This window comes from Callithrix jacchus, chromosome 17 (genome assembly GCF_049354715.1).
Source record: "Callithrix jacchus isolate 240 chromosome 17, calJac240_pri, whole genome shotgun sequence".
In the NCBI taxonomy this organism is placed as follows: domain Eukaryota; kingdom Metazoa; phylum Chordata; class Mammalia; order Primates; family Cebidae; genus Callithrix; species Callithrix jacchus.
In genome coordinates, this window is record NC_133518.1 from 12,443,888 (window position 1) to 12,465,429 (window position 21,542).

General features: G+C 34.9%; 1 protein-coding gene across 10 annotated transcripts in view; it reads right to left on the bottom strand.

The window, feature by feature from the left end:
* The window catches only part of NAALADL2 (N-acetylated alpha-linked acidic dipeptidase like 2), a 1,449,120-nt gene that overhangs the window by 1,298,826 nt on the left and 128,752 nt on the right, over positions 1-21,542 (bottom strand). The window lies entirely within an intron of this gene.

Sequence of the window (21,542 nt, forward strand, 5' to 3'; positions counted from 1 at the left end):
GGGCAACAGAGTAAGACCTTATCTCTAAAAACTAAAAAAAAAAAAAATTAAGAAAAGGAAAGAAATCAGCAAATGTTACAGTTCAGGACTTTCTTCTCTAAACTGCCAGCTGTGAGACCTTTACCAGCACACCACTGTCTAAGCCACAGTAAGGGAGGATAAAATAACATGAATTCAAATAAATTAACACAGTTTTTAAGAGGTCACATGACATATATACATATAGTAAGGCAGTGATGCAGTGGTAATCTGTATCTGTGATGAGCTGTTGGTTAAGAGAGCAGATTATGGAGCCATAATATCTGAATTTGAATCCTGCTTCTGACTCTACTAGGCTTGTGACTTGATTGAGTTACTTAACTTTTCTGGGTCTCTTTTTCTTAAATGGGAAATTAGGCTCATAGCATTTCCTACTTCAGAGAGTTGTTTTAAGATTTAAATGAGATAATACACATAGAAAAGGTCCTCGCATTCCAAACATTCTAGTAATTATTGCTATTATTATTTGAATACGGCCTCACCCTTGCACTATTACAGATTTAATTATACACTTTAAAGCCTGTATTGCTACCGCAAATAAGATTTTTAAAGTTGCATTTTCTACTTATTGTTGTGGTATGTAGAAATGCTATTGATTTTTGTATACTGGCCTTGAGTCTTTCAAAATTGCTGAACTTTTCATTAGACACAGTGATTTATAGGTAGATCTTCTTGAATCATTTGTGTAACAAATAATATCCTTTTTGAATAACAATGTTTTATTTTGCAAACTTTTATACCTCATTTATTTTTCTTTTTTATTGCTTTGGCTAGAAGAAATGACTATTGCATCTTTGTCTTGTTTCTAACGTTAAAAGAAATGCTTCTCAAATTCATCATTAATAGTAATGCTTACTATATAATTTTGGCCAATGCATTTTACAAAATTAAGGAATTTCATTCTGTCATAGCCTTCTATGAGATTTTACTATAAAATGTAATTTAAGCTATCAAATTTTCAACCTCCATAGCAACTACAATATTTTTGTTCTACTCTCTTTGAATATATTGATTTGAAAAAGCATAATAATACATTTTAAAATGATAAATCTTCTTTGGTTCCCAGAGTGAATGGAATGGTAGAATGCTGAGTATGTTCAATAAAATAATATTTACACGGTGGCACACATCTTGTAATCCCAGCAGCGCCAAGGTGGGCAGATCGCTGGAACCCAGAAGTTCAAGACCAGCCTGGGCAACACAGCAAAACCCCATCTCTAGAAAAGAATACAAAAATTAGACAGGTGTGGTGGCATGCACCTGTAGTCCTGGCTACTTGAGAAACTGAGGTGGGAGGATCACTTGATTGATCTTGGGAGGCAGAGGTTTCAGTGAGCCAATATCATCACACCAGTGCACGGACAACAGAGTGGGACTCTGTCTCAATAATGAAGAAGAAAGAAGCATGAAGAAGAAGAGGAGAAAGAGGAAAAGGAAGAAGAATTATCCATCTATGCTCACTAGAGAATTTGACCTGTAATCTTTTCCTTGTCCAGTTTTGCTATCAAGGTTATACTACCTACAGTATTATAAAAGGAAGTAGGCAAGTTTTCTCATTTTTATTTTCCAAAATGTTTGCATGCAATGGGGTTATCTATTCTTGGAATGTTTGGTAAAACTAGTCTGAAAATGTATTGAGATCTAATACTTTATGTAGTTTTTGATGAATAATGCAATTTATTCAATAATTCTGGGTCAAGTCAGACATATTTTTTGCTTGAATCATTCTCTACCCACCCAATTCCTTATAAAACATCTACAGTGTTTTATTTGTGCTTCTATAATCTTATCTTTGCTTCTCAATAGGTAAGCAAGTAAAACCACACTTCGTCACCCAGTTTAATTAAAAATATAGGTGGGGCTTGGTGGCTCACACCTGTAAACCCAGCACTTTGGGAGGCAGGAGGATCACCTGAGGTTGGGAGTTGGAGACCAGCCTAAACAACATAGAGAAACCCCATCTCTACTAAAAATACAAAATTAAGCAGGCATGGTGGTGCATGCCTCTAATCCCAGCTACTCGGAGGCTGAGGCAGGAGAATCCTTTGAACTCGGGAGGCAGAGGTTATAGTGAGCCAAGATCACACCACTGCACTCCAACCTAGGCATCGAAAGCAAAACTCTGCCTCCAAAAACAAATAAAAAAAGAATTCATATACATTCATTAGTAAATTTAGTCTACAGGTTTACTTATACTACTGTCTTTGCCCCATTTTTGCTATTAAGAATACAAGTCTTATTCAAAAGACTCAAAAGACTTTTCTCTTTTTAGTTTATTCCAATTTTTAGCCTAAAATCAGATAATATTAACAAATTGTTTCACTTCCTCCAGGTGTATTCTATGCCACATACAAAAGACTTCACTCACATTTTCCAAAAGTACTGTATAGATTCTTGGTATTCAGACATGTCTACAGACTAGCAGCACCAACATCACCTGGAAACTTAACAGAAATGCAAGATCTCAGGTCCCACCCCAGACCTACTGAACCAGAATTCACAATTAACAAGATCACCAAGGGGCTTATAACTAATTAAATTTAGAGAATCACAGTTATAGATCATTAAATGAACTGGATTATAAGTAAGTATTGATTAAATAAGGATTCATGATCAAATGTATTAGAAAAATGCTGATTTAAATGTAGTTTAACAATTTCTTTTTTTTTTTTTTTTGAGATGGAGTTTTGCTCTTGTTAACCCAGGCTGGAGTGCAATGGCATGATCTCGGCTCACTGCAGCCTCCACCCCCTGGGTTCAAGCAATTCTCCTGCCTCAGCCTCCCGAGTAGCTAGGACTACAGGTGTGCATCACCATGCCCAGCTAATTTTTGTATTCTTAGTAGAGACAGGGTTTCACCATGTTAACCAGGATGGTCTTGATCTCTTGACCTCATGATCCACCTGCCTTGGCCTCCCTGGGATTATAGGGGTGATCCACTGTGCCCAGCCAACAATTTCTTTACTATAGAGCTTGCTAGAACCACCTAACATTTCTGAGAAGAAAATATTACAGAATTAGTATTATCCAAAATGCACCATAAAATCACAGTGCTAAAGTAGTTAGTGTGGAAATATGATTTCCAGAATCAGGGCCTAAAAGATATCTGTACATCAGGGTTGAACAGGCCTGCCATACCAAATGGGAAAAGGAAAACACAAGGGATCCTACTTAAAGTTGTGACCCTTAAGCTATAATACACAGATGTTTTAAGGCCCTGAAGGAACCCTGTGTACATTTAACTAAAAGATAGGTCCTACTATTGAATCCCCTAGTTTGCCTTATATTGATTTACACATCTACTTCTCTCACTACATTATTTGACAAAGAACTGTAAAGATTCCAAGATTATATTAAAACTTTTATGATTTTAGAATACAACAAGCTAATAGAATATTTATATAAAGTATGAATCAATACATCATGTCCTATTTATTTCTTACTTATGAGTTCAATTTAACCTACATTTCAGATGGCTATACAAATTTTAATAATACTCATTTATGTATAAAATATATTTTTAAATTTTATAAAAATCTAATGCTAAGCTTTTGCTGCAAGACATGAAAAAATGTAAATGAGACCAGATTTGCCCTCCTGTGGGTAAAAAACAAAGCAAAATAAAAAGTATACTGCAACAAATACATTAAAAAAATTTTCAGACATTATAACAAGCAGTGCAACACTGTGATCCCTGGGAGAAAACAAATATACATATAAGGTCCTAAAATCATTGTCGAATTCTGACTAGAATTGCTTTCCATATGCAAAGCAAGAAGTCTCACAGAGTTGAAGAAGAGATAGCATTAGGGTACATTTGGGAAGCTAAAATTTGCAGGAGAGAGTACCACAGTTGATGGAGCCATACAGAGAAAGAGCTATAGGAAGCTTCACAGTTGGGACCTGGAGTTGTTTGCCTAATAATAAGCAGTTCTTATATAAGGCAAAACTCTATAGGGCTGAGCAAAAACAAGCAAGGGAAGCTGTACGCTAAACAATTCCCAAAACTCTAGCCAGAATGTAGACATCCTTGAACACTTAAACCATTTGCATGTTAATCCAAAAGTGTCTCATCTTATAGCAATTGAGCTAAACTAGCCTCGAGTAAACTATATTAAACCTAACATAGACGATTATAATTTAACTCCCTGCTAAAACAAAATTCAACAAACTTTAAAGCAAAAGACTCGGGCACTCAGTGTTGTAACACTCAAACACCTAATCAAAGTTATTGAATGTGGAAAGAACCAGGGAAATGATACTCATTAACAAGAGAAAAATCAGACAATAGAAAGAGATCCTATAATGACAGAAGACGGCAATAGTAGACCAAGATTTTAAAACAGCTGTTGTAAATATGTGTTGCTAACGGGTACCCATGTTTGTCAAAATTCATTGACTTGTACACATGGGAGGGGTGTTTTTCATATGTAAATGAATCTTTTTTTTTTTTTTTAATGGAGTCTCCCTCTGTCACCCAGGCTGGAGTACAATGGCAAAATCTCAGCTCACTGCAATCTCTGCCTCCCAGGTTGAAGCTATTCTAGTGCCTCAGCCTCCTGAGTAGCTGGGATTAAAGGAACACACCACCATGCCCAGATTACACGTGTGAGCCACTGCACCTGGCTGTAATTTTTTTTTTAATTTTATTTATTTTATTTATTTATTTTTTTTTTTGAGATAGAGTTTTGCTCTTCCTGACCAGGCTGGAGTCCAGTGGTTGATCTCAGCTCACCACAACCTCCACCTCCCAGGTTCAAGCAATTCTCCTGCCTCAGCCTCCTGAGTAGCTGGGACTACAGGCATGCACCACCACACCTGGCTAATTTTGTATTTTTAGCAGAGACTGGGTTTATCCATGTTGGTCAGGCTGGTCTCCAACTCCCAACCTCAGGTGATAGCCAGCTAGGCCTCCCAAAGTGCTGGGATTACAGGCATGAGCCACCATGCCAAGCCTGGCCATATGTTAATCATTAAAAAGGTAGTTTTTTAATATAATGCTTAAGTTTTTAATTTCTATACTATGCTTACATTATTAATTTTATAAATGTACTAATGTTCATGGATCAAGTCTCCTTGATTAAAAGCATTATTTTTAATCATTAATTAAAAGCATATTTTTTACAGAAAATGATATACAAATTTTATTACTCCTCCAAAGTATTGTGTGCATGTAATACACTCTCTTCTGCAATTTTTGTTAGCTTATGTTACAATCTTTTCATTTTAAAATTTAATTCATAATATTAATTAAAGCTATAATATGATCAAACAATTATGACATATTTTGATGGCTGAAATTTTGAAAAATTCATTATTAGGCAATAGAGATATAATATAATCATATATTGAGAAGATATAGCATGCATTGGACAACTTAGCTTTTGTATAGGTAAAATGTCAGGAACCTGGAAATGTTTCAATATAGATTTAATTATGGTATAATTTAAGGAATATCCTATATTAAGATAAATTCAGCTACATTTTAGAAACTATTCCTTTTTTTAAAAAAGGAATAATAATAATGAATGTGGAATAAATCCACAAACACCTTCAGCAACTCTACCTAAGGTTATATGGCATGGGAATTCAGAAAAATAAAAATACTGGTTCCTACCCATATGGGCTTACAGTCTCAGGGGTGGTAAGAGCTATAAAAAACAGACATATCCTAGATATACATACACATATATCAGTACTAATAAAATCACAAAACAAGATATATCTTCCTTCACTGAATAAAGCATGATTTTTTTCTGTGGCTCATTCAGCAATTAATTTTTTTGCCTTCTTATTGCCCTTTTTCAGTTGCCCTTCCTTTTTTACATGTACTGTAACTAAAGCACTTAATTCAATATATGCATGTGTTCTGTCTTTCATATATGTTATGCATTTCATATATGTATGTGTTATGTCTTTCATATATGTTATGCATTTCATATATGTATGTGTTATGTCTCTTTCCTCAGGACAGAAACCGTATTTCATGGGCAAGCAATATGGTGTGGTGAAAAGACTTTCTGAAACTGATTCAGAAATAGTGAGTTCTAATTCCAAATTGAGCTGCTATTCCACTAACAACACTTTCTTGTACTTCTAAAAATTATGTCTCATAATAATGAGATCACCTGGGATGGTGATCTTTACAAAGTATGTATTCAATCAATAAATATAATTAAGTTATTAATTTGTGATGTCAATAAATATGTTAGTATTGATAGAGGACAAAAAAAGAGATTAGTATGTCTGTGAACAATATATCTAAACAAATCTGTTTTTCCCAAAGAAAAAAGAAACTGTGGCTCATAAATGACATGAATATTTCAAATATCCTGACAGATAGACACTACCAATATCGTAATTCTACTACTTTATGGATGTATCCCTGAAAAAATAGCTATAAATACTCACTTCCAACACAAAGAAATAATATTGAACAAATAGAGGAGTGGTAATTTTTATTTTATGCTTTGCTTTCTGTAGTAGAGTTTGTATGACCTTCAATTGAAAATAATCAAAAGATAAAATCTTGCAAATATCTGTGTATTTATAATAATAGTAATAATTATCATGATTTCATTTCTTGGAAGACTACTGGGTACCAGGTACCACATAAGATTCTTTTTTATTTCATTTAATATTTATATTAACACTATTATCCTCATCTTATAAATGACAAAACTGATATTCAGAAATACTAAACAACTGACATATGATCATATCGATTTACTTGTTTATTTTTACGTGGAAGTATGATTTAAAACTAGACCTGAGTCATTTGACTATTACAGATTGCCTTCTGATGTGGTCGTCAAATTTGTAACTCATTTTGTATTATGGAATGAAGTATTAACATTCTCTAAACAATTCCAGGTATGATGATATTAGAAATATAGTATGCACTAAAATTTGCAAGTCAGGTAGGTACAAATAATATGATTAGGGAAAAATGCCCTAATTAGAAGTTCAGTGCCTAATGTTTAAATATAACTGAAACAATTGTTTAGTATACTCTATAAGCAATAAGTGTATATCTACTTTTAAACTGCAACAAATATTTTAAAATTAAATATGCTATGCCAAGAAATCTAATGTTGATTTTAAAGATATGAACTATTACTTAAAATTACTTAAAATATGCATATATTTACACATTATATTTCCAATTTCATTAAAAGTAAAACGTAATAAAAATTTTAATAACACGAAATGTCATAACTCATGTCAAACCAGAATATCTATTATTATCTCTGAAGATTTAGCTAAAAGATTGAATTATTTGTGTGATAAGCTATCCCTGGTACGTGTTATTTCTGCTACGTCTCTCTTGCATTCTGGATTGAGAATCTAAGACATTATGGTACATAATAGTATGATATGCCCAATTTGTCAATTTAAAAATTAGACAACTTTTAAAATGGTCGCAACAGAGTCAGCGCCTTTGGTGTATACTTACCTGAGTAGAATTTAAGGTTGGAAAAAATCTATAGTCAATAAAACATACCTTTTGTTTTGTTGTTTTCTAAATAATTAATCATGGATCTCTCAGATACTAGAACAGACTCCCCAAATACCAGTGAATTGAAAAGGAAAATGAAGCAGAACTTTTAGAAATAAAAATATAATAATTGAAAATAAAACAAGAGGAAAATTTTTAAAAACAGATTAGACAGAACCAAAGAAAAAAATCAATGGAGGAAAATCACAGAGTGAAGAAATTAAGTAGTTGAACCACAGATCACAAGCAAGATAGAAAAACAGGGAAACAATTAAAGATATACAATATAGAATGAGAGAAACTAAGATAACTTTAAACAGAAACTAGAAGTGGAGTGTCAAAAAGAGGAAGACGGGTCTACATATGAAGAGAAATTACTAAAAAATGTCCAATTGGTGAAAGCAACTAAAAGAATACATGCTTGGGCACATCATGGTAAAACTGCAGGTAACCAGGTAAAAAAAGGAGATGAAAAGCAGCTTAGAGAAAAAAGCCAGATACCCTACAAATGAACACTGGCCTCACTGGTAGCAAACTCCTTCACAACAATAATGGAACTCAGAAAACTATCAAATAGTATCTTCAAAGTGCTGAAACAATTGTGTCTGAATAAACTATCTTTCTAGAATGAAAGTAAAATAAATCTACAAAAACATCTGTGTTTAATAATTTCTAAATTGTAAAAATTTTACTGAAAAAAGAAAATTAAAATATTAAGTCAGAAAGGTGATCAGATCCAAGTGTTCTAAGATCCCAGTACTACATTACAATTTAACTTTAGACTTCAACTATATATGGTAAAATTCAATAATAATCATCAAAATAACAGTTATAGAGGGCATAAATTCCAAAACAGAATATGAAGAAAATGGAATAAAAGACATGCAAAATTTGATCAATTCAAAATGATGATAAAAGACACAGAAAAAATTAGGGCGTATAGACAGATAAAAAGGACACAGCAAGACAAATAATAATCAAAATAAATATGAGTATAAAAATTCTTCAGCTATACAAAAGAAAATGTCTGACTGGATATTTTTTAAACTCTAGTTATACTAAAATCCAAAACATTGACATTGACATCACCAAATGCTGGTGAGGATGAGAGTTAATAAAAACTTTCACTCATTACTGGTGGAAATACAAAATGGTACAGACACTTCAGAAGACAATTTAGCAGTTTCTTACAAAACTAAACAAATCTTAACAAATCTAGCCATCGCAATCTTTAGTATTCACCCCGAATGAGTTGAAAATTCATGTTCACATAAAAATCTGCACATGAATGTTTCTTAGAAGCTTTATTAACAATTGTTAAAACTTGAAAGCAACCAAGATATCCTTCAATTAGTGAGTGGATAAACAAACTGGAACACCTATAAAATGTAATCCTTTCAGAAATAAAGATAGATGAGCTATCAAACCATAAAACGACATGGAGAGACCTTAAGTACATATTTCTAAATGAAAGAAGACAATCTTGAAAGGTTACATTCTGATGATTCCAACTATATGACTTTCTCAAAAAGGCAAAAGTATGGATAGTATAAAAGATCATAAAGCTGGAAACCATCATTTTCAGCAAACTGACACAAGAACAGAAAACCAAACACCACGTTTTCACTCATCAGTGGATGTAACGATGAGATCACAAGGACACAGGGAGGGGAACATCAAATACATGGGTCTGTCGGTGGGTGGGGGGATAGGGGAAGGATAGCAGTGGGTAGGGAGATAGGGGACAGATAGCATTAGGAGAAATACCTAATGTATATGATGGGATGATAGATGCAGCAAACCACCATGGCATGTGTATATAGGGGACAGATAGCATTAGGAGAAATACCTAATGTATATGATGGGATGATGGATGCAGCAAACCACCATGGCATGTGTATACCTATCTAACAAACCTGCACATTCTGCACATGTACCTCAGAACTTAAAGTATAATAATTAAAGTAAAAAAAAAAGAAAGAAAAGGAAAAAAATAATCAGTGATTACCAAGGATTCAGGGGAAGGGGGGCAAGAATGAATACATAAAACACAGATTCTTAGGGCATCAAAACTATTCTGTGTAGTACTACAGTGGTGGCTATATGTCATCATTCATTTCTCTAAATCCATAGAACGTACAATACAAAGAAAATCCTAATGTAATCTATGGTTTTTAGTTAAGATTAATCATACTGAATCAATATTGGCTCAATTGTAACAAATATGCCACACTGATACAAGACGCTAATAATAGGGGCAACAAGGGGGGGATGATGGTGAGGGGATATATGCAAACCCTGTTTTTCTTCTGAATCGTCCTGTAAAATTGGAAATTTTGGAAGAAAATAGAGTTTGTATGTCCTCCCTAAAACTGTTCAAATCACAGGCTATCAATTATCTAAAAAAAGAAAAAACAAATAAATATAGCATTTTAGTACCAGAAAATTCACCTATAGAGACTCAAAACAAAGGCAAAACATACAGCTTTTTAAAGTCTGTAGAGAAATGGAAAATATATATACACAAAGCAAACACACCAAAATACCCAAATGTATTTCAGACTAGATATAATTAAATTATTACTAGATATTAGAAGGACAATTTTGTTATAATAAATCATTCAATTCATTAGGAATATATAATAATTCTAAATTATATGTACATGATTTAAAAGTTCCAGATATATAAAGCACAAGCTGAGAAAAATAGAAAAATTAACAAATCAAAGCCATTTAAAGAGACTGAGACACCACTTTGAAATACTAATAGGTTACTTAGACAAAATTAATAGTTACAGAAATTTATAACAATAAAATTAAAATTATTTTTATGTACATCACTAAACCATACAACTACTAATTAGAGATTACACATTCTTTTCAAGCACTGTAGGGTCCTCCAGGTTTCCATACCCACCAGGTCCTCTAGGTCTCCATCCCCACCTTGTCACCCTCACTGACCTCCTCCTTTTTTCCTGTGTCCTACCTAAAAAGATTAAATGCCTTGATTACTACGTGACCTTGCTAGCTGCATGGTTTTCTCCTAAAGGATGTAACCCAATCCAGAGCCTTGAACATTCCCAGGCACTGATAAAGTTATTTCGGTGGAAGCTCAAAAACACTGAAAGATTAAAATCTTGCTAAATATGTAGAAAGTACCCCTCCAACCCAATCACCCCCACTCTATTCCCCCAGCTCTGAGCCAAAACCCTTAAACTCAAATGAAACTTATATGAATTCCATGACCCCATCACTAACTCCCTGACGTTGGTCGGACAAACCTAGGTAGAACGTCTTTGACTTGCTGTCTGCCTGGAGGACTGCTGCAGCGCACTGTAAGTCTCCTGTGCTTTGGGCAGATCACCCTAGTGTTTAGTGCTTATTTCTTTGGAATTCCAATGAACCCCATCTATGGAAGGTTTAATACTTTGCAGGAATTCTCTTGCAGCCAATTTTGGGGTGACTCTAACACTAGGTTAAGCCAAAGAGAACAAGCAAACATATAATATTAATGAATACTGACCATATGCTAGGCCAAAAAATAACTCTTGAAAAATTTCAAGACATGTCATCTTCTCTGATCAGAATGTAATTAAAATCACATTTGTAAGCACAAATAAACATACAAACATACATCTTTAAAACACAAACTTGAATAACTTAGGGCACAGAAAATAAATCAATCATAATTAAAATTTTAAAATATGTATAAGCAAATAATAATGAGAATACTACAGATAACTTGTAAAACATCTTTAACTTAGTAGCATGAAGAACGACATTTTTTAAGTTTATATACTATATTAGTCTTAAGTTTTGTCTAGGTGTCACTGCATAAATTAATACAAATAATTTCTACTTTCTACTCTTCATGAGAAAAACTCCCATATTTTTTAAGAGTCATTTTATTTTTGTAGTTATTGACGGTTTATGAAATCTTAATATATTTTGATTTCAATCTCGTAAAACTTCTAAGAATTCAAATAAATTTCTAAACTTCTTTGTTACTGAAATTTTTCTTTTAAAATATTTGTGATATTGCCAAAAGGTATATACTGTATACTTATAAATATCTGGAAAAGAAATAAGCATGCTAAAGATACATTTAATAGACAGAACCATAAAATTGTTGTAGATTAAGCATTTATAAACATAAAACTAATCTTCAAATACAAGGGAAAAAATCTTAATTTTATAGATACTCTTTCACGTGGAAAATCCAGTGGAAAATGAAAAAAATTAACAAAATCATTTCAGCCAAAACAACATATTGCTTAAATGACTAGTTAAATCTGCTTTGAAAGCTGCTATGTCACAAAAAACTAAATCATTGTTATATCTTAAAGTATTTACTACTAACTTATCCAGAAATGCAACTTTGTGTTCATGTGTCAAATTTGGCTAGATCAGAAGATACATATTTTGAAGAGTAATTTTTAATTCCCAACTATTTTCAGAAAGGTCAAATGGTGAATCTTTACACTGAGTACAATAAAACAACTTCCATATTATTATTACTAAATATTATGTTTATATATATCAACTTTTACAGAAGGTCTTGTGATATTCTATCACAAGCTGCCAAACAGAATCCCATGTTCCTGCCATAATTGCTTCTCCTTGTATAGTTCCTGCAGACAATATTTAGAAGACAGTAAGAATGGAGTACAGCAAAGTGTGCAACACTGTGGTCCTGTCCATAGACAACTATGCAAAAAGAATGCAAATATATGACCCATTCAAAATGCATAAAATTAGAGGTCACAGATACAAACATAAATTTAAAACTATAGTTCTACCATAGTCGAGATATCTTACTCAACCACCTTGTCATTTCTATAGCTCCACAGAAAAAAGATTTTTGTATTTTTCACATTCTTTTTCTATCACCTCTGTTTTAAATTAGTGCTTCAAAGATTTCTTTAAATGATCCAAAAATATTACCATATCAATAGCAAACCTTTAACGCTAGTGGTATTTTAAATTATGAAGTAATTAACATTTTCTTTCACAATCTCAAAGCATCAAACTTGTATGAATAGGTTTAATCATGAAACTCCGAATTACTTGGCGCTTTAAAATGCCTTCTTCATATGATTCCTAATAGTTAAGTAGAGAATTAAATGTAATTTGTTAAATATGGTACTAAAATTACAAAGATATGATTTGAAGTGATAGAAACCTGATGTTAACATACAATATTTTAAGTGTCAAATAATATTTCTGTATTTGCTTAAATGCATGTTTTTAAAATAATTTAGTAGGTGCTTTTAATATTAAAAATTTAGTTATAGCAATTATTTTTCACATAGCTCTAGAAAAATACTTTGAAAATAAGATTATTGAATAATTTTCCAGAATTGACAAAGAACTTCTGTATAAAAATAAAATGCACTGGAAGAATTACACTTTAAGTCCAACTTATTCAAGAGAAAATGTCAGCACAGGATATATATAAAGCATTTTTAAAAATAATATGACAGCACCATAATTCTCCTTAATTTGTAAAAATAATTGAACATATTTTCTACTAGTGTGGCCTCTGATCTTCACCGAAAATGGTGACAAAGACTCTTTGCTTGACATCTCTAGTGAGGCTTCCGACTCTCTTGCTAGGCCTATCTCTGCATTTCCTTGTAAATCCAGTTGCGGCAAAGAACATTGCTAAGTCAGTTTAGCAAGAATCCTCTACCATCAACATCTGATTAAACTCTATTTGATCAGGTTCCTCATCCTTCATCACTCCATAGGTGATATCTGATCACCCTGGCCTGAATTAAGTAAGTATCCTGTTAAGTCAGTTTAACTAGAAACCCCTTACTTCTGTATTTCCTTTTGGTAATTTTCCATCCACTGATCACTCTGCTCTTGGGTTATAAATTTACCACTTGCCCATTCTGTATTCAAAGTTAAGCCAAATCTCTCTTCTCCACTACAAGACCCTGCTATAGTGGTTCTATACCTAACCCGATTGTCTGAATTAAGCCTCCCATGCTTTAACAAGAGTCACTTAATAATTGTTTCCTCAACAATGGTAAATTGCTTTATCTTAGTCTTTTACAGGATTTCTTTGAAATGGTGCTGTTTGAGACCTTTTATCTCAGTGATGGTTGAGCAGAGACAAAGAGAGATTTTTCTGTGTTCTAGACCAGAAGAGCACCTGAAAGCAAAGATATCAAACAAAAAATCATAATTTACCAGATAACCTTCAAAACAGAGAGAGAGGGGAATTAAATTGCTAAGGAAAAGGCAGACAGTAAAGTTCTAGAGAGAAGAAATAAAGTCTCTAACAGCCAAAGCCTGGTCCCAGGTGAATTGGAAACACTAACAGTAATTACAAAAACCATCAATCAAAATACAGTAGAATATAAAGATAAAAAAAATTTCATGGCTAAGCTCTCAAAAAGGTTTGCAAGTTTATAAAACTGTTATCCATCTAAAATTTATTCAACTACTCCTGTATTCCAGTCACTGAAGATACAGCATGAAAAAAAATAAAAAGTCAGTACGTGCCCTCAAAGAACTTTCTGTTGAGTGGTTAGAACAACTATTTTAGGTTCTACTTTGCATTAGCTGTGCAGACATTTACAAGTTACTTATTTTCTCTAAGTTATCAAACTCTAGTCTGTTCAGTGGGGATTAAGTACTTGCCCTGTTACCTGTTGTACCTATTGTCATTAAGGTGATACAGCCCATGACTTAATTTCTCCTTTTGGATTTCGAACATGTAAGATACAACTTGACATTTGGATGTGAAAATTGTAAAAGCTGGAAAATTCTAATGTAAGTACTCTAAAGGCAATAATAGTCTCTACACCACATCTATAATGTATCTCTATGGAAGGCTAGAGACAAAAGTAATTAAAAAGAACCTCAGTGATCCACACAAACCAGGAATCATCTATCTAAAACTTAAAATTCTAATAACTAAAGAATTAAAAATTATTTCTGCAATTATATAATACATCTTCCTATTTAAGATTTAAGAAAGAAGAAAACTCAGTTTGGAAAGGTAAAAATGATTTGCTCAAAGACATAATATGTTAGTGGTAGAACTGGAGCTAATTCCATGTACAATGCATTACAGGGTAGTACAATGGACTGAATGTTGTGTCCCCACAAAATTCATTCCTTGAAATGTTAATCCTAAATGTGACAGTAGGGCCTTTGGGATGGAACTAGTACATAAGAATGGAGCCCTCAAAATGGAATTAGCACCCTTATAAAAGGGACCCTCCTTCCTTCTTTCTATCATACAAGGATAAAACAATAAAATGGCAGTCTGTAACACAGAAAAGTGCCCTCACCAGAAGCTAATTATGCTGACACCCTAATGTCAGATTTCCAGCCTCCAGAAAAGTGAGAAATAAATTTCTGCTGCAGATAGATCACCCAGTATGGTATTTTGTTATCGCAGCCCAAATTGACTAAGGCACAGTGTGGACGCTAAAGCAACTCCATCTTCCATGATAATCTGCCGTGCTGACTTCTGATTAACCCCAGCTTCAGGAATGCCTCTAAAATTTCTACTTTATCAGTACTTACCATAAATCCTACCCTTAAGCAAATTACTTCAATTGTCTTGCAAATCCCTTCTGAAGCACATACAATCTTTTTCAATAATATATGGGAGTAGGTGGTGGCGATGGTGCAGGGATCCACCATCTTGTGTTGCCAACACCAAGGCGTGGCTTCTGTTCGTAAGTCCCTATTAACTGTTTGAGAAACTGGATTTGTCAGCCTTTTTCTTTGGCTTCTCAGCTTCCTCTTTGGGATTAAGTTTGCATAGACCTGCTCACCATGAAATACACACGGTCTCCCGATATCTGATTTAGCAACCTTTCCAGCAATAACAAGCAAGTGGTCTGTCATAGCCCCTTTCAATCCACGATAAAAGTCACTTATATTTCCCCTGGGCTACATGAACCCAAGCTTTAAGCAGCAATCATTCTGAACTGCATGTCCCAGGGAGCCACTTCTAATTGATCAGATTTGAAAGGCATCTCTATTTTATGTCATATTTTCATGCATACAGAACTGCAGCAAAGGGAAGGGAAGCAATTGCTCATTTCAGGAATCTGGAAGGTAAATGTCGGCAAAATGTTTGATAAAACTGATGAAATTGTGTTCTAGCAGAGATCCCCAACCCTCATGGACCAGTACCAGTCCTTGGCCTGTTAGGAACCAGGCCACAAAGTAGGAGAGGGGCAGCAGGTGAGCAAGCAAAGATTCATCTGTATTTACAGCCCTTCCCATCACTGGCATTATGGCCTGAGCTACACCTCCTGTCCGATCAGCAACAGCATTAGATTTTCAGAGGAGCTCGAATCCTATTGTGAACTGCGCATGTGAGGAATCTAGGTTGCGTGCTCCTTATGAGAATCTAGTGCCTGATAATCTGTCACTGTCTCCCATCACCCCCAGATGGGACCGTCTAGTTGCAGGAAAACAAGCTCAGGGCTCCCACTGATTCTACATTATGATGAGTTGTAAAATTATTTCATTATATATTATAATATAATAATAGAAATAAGGGTGCACAATAAATGTAATGCACTTGGATGATCCTAAGACCATCCCCCTGCACCCAGTCTGTGGAAAAATTATCCTCCACAATACTAGTCCCTGGTCCCAGAATGGCTGGGGACCACTGTGTTAGAGGAAACAAGCACAGTAGAAATATAGGAGGCTATGGGAAAGAGTTACCCATCAGGCCTAATTGCTATCCTTTGAAAGCCTGCTTACCATGTTGGCCCTTGACTGGCATCTGGAAACTTGGATATCAGAAGTGTTCCCACTGCATTTAAAACTGGTAAGAGTGGGCTCACTGTGCCTAAACTGATTGTATTAACAATATGGTTTATGCGGAATACTTGCTTTACATCTGAGAGTCTGGAATGTTGGTACATGCCAGGCAGACGGTGCCTCCCTGACCATCTCCCAATAAAAATTCTGGATGCAGAGTCTTTAAGAAGTTTCACTGGTTGATAACATTTCACACTCAGTGTCACAACTCATTGCTGGAGGAATTAAGTGCTTCCTTTTTGACTCCACTAGAAGGCCCTGGAAGTTTATACCTGGTTTCCCCACACAGCCTTTCTTTTCACTCTAACAGATCATAACGTGAGGATGTCTACATGCTGGGTCTGGTGAGTCTGCCTAGCAAATCATCAAACTTTGGGGTGTTATTGGAGTGCTCCTGACAAAGATACATTTAAGGAAGAACACAAAAACTAGTTCTCGTAGTTGAGGCTTCTCCAGACGACTACCTCATGATAGTAAAATCAGCTAGGACCTATAGTAACTGGATGAAAATATTTCTCCATGAGCAGATTAACAAACAAGGAAAACCAATTGCATATTGACTGAAATCCTAATGAAGATGTACCTCTTAAAGGAGTCAATTAAAAATTTTCCATTGCAAAAAAAGAATGCAAGAAAATGACCCCCAGAGTTTAAAAAGATACCTCAAATATTAACATAGACATTTATGATATTAATCAAACACATCAAAAGTGTAACAGGCCCTTGAGATAGTAAAAAAGTTTTTCCAAAAGATATTTCATGAAATGAAATGAGTAAAAAGCACATAAATTTTTATGTTCCCAGTGCCATATAATATTCATAGTCATTTTTTTTAAAAAAAAGGTGTATTTTTTTAAGTCAAAAACAAGGTTTTCATTGTGTGTAGGTCAATTATTTCATGTAGGTCGATAATTTAGAAAATCAAGTTTTTGTTATTACGATAAAACAGCCATAACAGAATACACAATTTATAACTTGTTTTAATCATTATTAATGTTCTAACAAATATAAAAATACACAGCATTGAATGTTATTTTTGTATAGCAATTACATGTTGTCATATAATAAAATATATTTCTGGGGCCGGGCGCAGTGGCTCAAGCCTGTAATCCCAGCACTTTGGGAGGTCGAGGCGGGTGGATCATGAGGTCAAGAGATCGAGACCATCCCGGTCAACATGGTGAATCCCCGTCTCTACTAAAAATACAAAAAATTAGCTGGGCATGGTGGTGCGTGCCTGTAATCTTGGCTACTCGGGAGGCTGAGGCAGGAGAATTGCCTGAACCCAGGAGGCAGAGGTTGCAGTGAGCCGAGATCACGCCATTGCACTCCAGCCTGTGTAGCAAGAGTGAAACTCCGTCTCAATAAATAAATAAATAAAATAAAATATATTTCTGTAAAAATGTAGCTGGGCATGGTGGCTCATGCCTGTAATCCCAGCACTTCGGGAGGCCAAGGCAGGAAGATTGCTTAAGGCCAGGAGATCAAAACAAGCCTGAACCATCCATGGCCAGACCCCATCTCTACAAAACATTAAAAATAAATTGGTGAAGCATGATTGTGTGCACGTGTAGTGTTAGCTACACAGAAGGCTGAGGCAGGAGGATTGCTTGAGCCCAGGAGTTTGAGGCTGCAGTGAGCTCTGATTGTGCTACTGCACTCCAGCCTGGGTAACAAAGCAAGACTCACTCTCAAAAAAGAAAAACAATGAATTTGAAAATATATTAAAATTATCCAATGTCTGGCTTTTTGCATTTCAAGAACACATATTCTTAAAAAGTGAGCCTCACAGCTTGCTCTCCTTAATGTAAATTATTTCCTGAGGGAAACAACAAACAATTATATAAGTTGTCTTTCAGACAACTGCTAGATTTGAAAGCCAGATCAGTATTTTCCAACATTGTTTATTTTTTTTAAACCAAGAGAATGCATTATTTTCTACTTAAGAAACAGGTCAAAAATTGTTTTCACAATGAAAGGAAAGCAAAAGAAAAAAAATGTTGCCTGTTTTTCTAATATTAAATATTCAAATGAAAAAGATAAATGCTTAAAAATTTAAGGAAAAAGAACACAACTGCTACACATACTTGCTAAAGATATGAAAAAATTCATCATGAGTCTCCTACATATCCAGAATCTTTATTTAAGGATAAAACCAAGAATAGATAGTAAAGTCATTTAGGTGGCAAATCATCCCACTTCCCATCATGGCCCAAGACAGGCAATAGAATCACAAGCAGTTTGAGGCTAGAACTCAGTTCCCATAGAGATTCCTTTTCCTGACATCTAAACTAAATGTAATCACCCAGCACCACAAATTTGTGTGATATTAACAGAAAAATATAGGGTCTACCAACATCTTTTTCTGTGTGTATGAAATCTAACCATTACAGATAGTACCAGAAGAAACTCCCACACACACACACACATACACACACACACACACACACACACACACGGAGAAAAGGCTTCTCTCTAAGCATATACCAAAAGCAAATAACATTGATGGGGTGCAGAAAAACACAACCCCAAAATATAGCACTTTAGAAATTGAGAAAGCAGTGGAAACAGGAAGGTCACACTATGACCGCTCACATTTTTTCCTCTGAGAACTGGCCATGAAAGAATTATCGGACCTGAAAGTAGGTAATAAGATCTTCATTCTAGAGGGGTCATGCCCTATACCCAGATGGAAGGAATGGCTTACAGAAAGGCCAAGAGGAATCTGAACAAAGAGGTCTTGCTCTGTTCCTCCCCAGTTTATTACCATTAGATCACACCCTTTTGCTCTCTAATCATACTTCTGCACAACTGTTTGAAAAATAGAATATTTGGCCCACCATGGTGGGTCACACCTATAATTCCAGCACTTTGGAAGGCCGAGGCAGGCAGATCACCAGAGGTCAGGAGTTCAAGACCAGCATGGCCAACATGGTGACACCCCTTCTCTACTAAAAATACAAAATTGAGAGAGATCCAAGATGGCTGATTACTAGCAGCTTGGGATTGTAGCTCCCAGCGAAAGCACAGAGAACAAGAGGACACCACACTTTCAGACAAATTTTTGTTGCTCATGGATTCCCATCGGAGGAGCCCCACGGGTTGCCAGTGCGACTCTTGTGGCTGGCATGGCAGTTTTGCCGGTGCCCTGGCACGGCAGTTCTTGGTGCAGAGTAAATGGGACTGGCTCCCCTTTTGGTCAACGTTTGGAGCTCTGAGAAGCTGATTGAAAAAGGGATTCAGGAGGGAAGACAGACCGAAGACTCCCGGGCAGAAAAGCACCACGAATCTTAACACTGCTGTTTTAGCCAGCGCAGTGGGTTGCTCAGATTCTGATGCTGGGAATCAAAAAGTTCGACATCCAATCAGAGACCTAATTTGAAAGTCGGTAATTACAAAGATGACAGGTGGATAAATTTGTAATGATGGGAAGAAACCAGCATAAAAAGGCTGAGAATACCAAAATCAGAATGCCTCTCCCTCTATAGAGCATCACAGTTCCTCATCAACAAGGGAACAAGGCCTGATGGAGAAGTAGTGCATTCCAATAACAGAATCAGGCTTCAGAAAGTGGATAATAAGAAACTTCTGTGAGTTAAAAGAACATGTTCTAGCCCAATGTAAAGAAACTAAGAACCTTGAAAAAAGGTTTGATGAAATCCTAATGAGAATAGACAATCTAGAGAGGAATATAAGTGAATTAATTCAACTGAAGAATACAATATGAGAACTCCACGAAGTATGCACAGGTTTTAACAGTTGAATTGATCAAGCAGAAGAAAAGATATCAGAGGCTGAAGACCAACTTAATGAAATAAAATGAGAAGACAAGATTAGAGAATAAAGAGTAAAAAGGAATGAGCAAAGTCTCCAAGAAATATGGGACTATGTGAAAAGACCTAATTTATGTTTGATAGGTGTACCTGAATGTCATGAAGAGAATGAATCCAAGCTGGAAAATATTCTTCAGGATATTATCCAGGAAAACTTTCCTAACCTAGTAAGACAGGACAATACTCAACTCCAGGTAATACAGAGAACACCACAAAGATATTCCTCAAGTAGAGCAACCCCAAGACACATAATCACTAGTTTCACCAGGGTTGAAATAAAGGAGAAAATTCTAAGGACAGCTAGAGAGAAAGGTCAGGTTACCCATAAAGGGAAGCCTATCAGACTCATAGCAGATCTCTCAGCTGAAACCCTACAAACTAGAAGAGAGTGGGGGTCAATATTCAATATCCTCAAAGAAAAGAATTTTCAACCCAGAATCTCATATCCAGCCAAATTAAGCTTCATAAATGAAGGAAAAATAAAATTTTTCACGAACAAGCAAGCACTCAGAGATTTCATCACCACCAGGCCTGCTTTACAAGAGAGCTTCTGAAAGAAGCAATATACACAGAAAGGAATAACCAGTATCAGTCATCCCAAAAACTAACCAAAAGGTAAAGAGTATCTCCATAATGAAGAATCTGTATCAACTAATGGGCAAAATAGCCAGCTAGCATTAAATGACAATATTAAACTCACAAATATCAATATTAATCCTAAATTTAAATGGATTAAATGTCCCAATCAAAGAGACAGATAGGCAAATTGAATAAAAAGTCAAAACCCATCAGTATGCTGTATCCAGATCCATCTCATAAGCAAGGACACACAAAGACTCAAAACAAAGGGTTGGTGGAAGACTTACCAATCAAATGGAGAGCAAAAAAAAAAAAACAGGAGTTGTAACTTTTGTTTCTGACAAAATAGACTTTAATAGTAACAAAGACTAAAAGAAACAAAGGACATTACATAATGGTAAAAGGATCAATGCAACAACAGGAGTCAATGATCATAAATATATGTGTACCCAATATAGGAACACCCAGATACATAAGACAAGTTCTTAATGACTTATAAAGAGACTTGGACTTCCACACAATAACAGTGGGAGACTTTGACACCACATTGTTAATATTCAACGGATCAACGAGATAGAAAATTAACAGGGATATCTATGATTTGAACTCAGACCTGGAACAAGTAAACTCAGTGAATAGCTATAGAATTCTTCACCCCAGGTCCACAGAACATACATTTTGCTCTGTATCACATTACACCTATTTTGAAAGTGACCACATAATTGGAAGTAAATCACTCTTCAGCATTTGCATAGCATTTCACAGACTTAAATGAAATATTGGTTGTC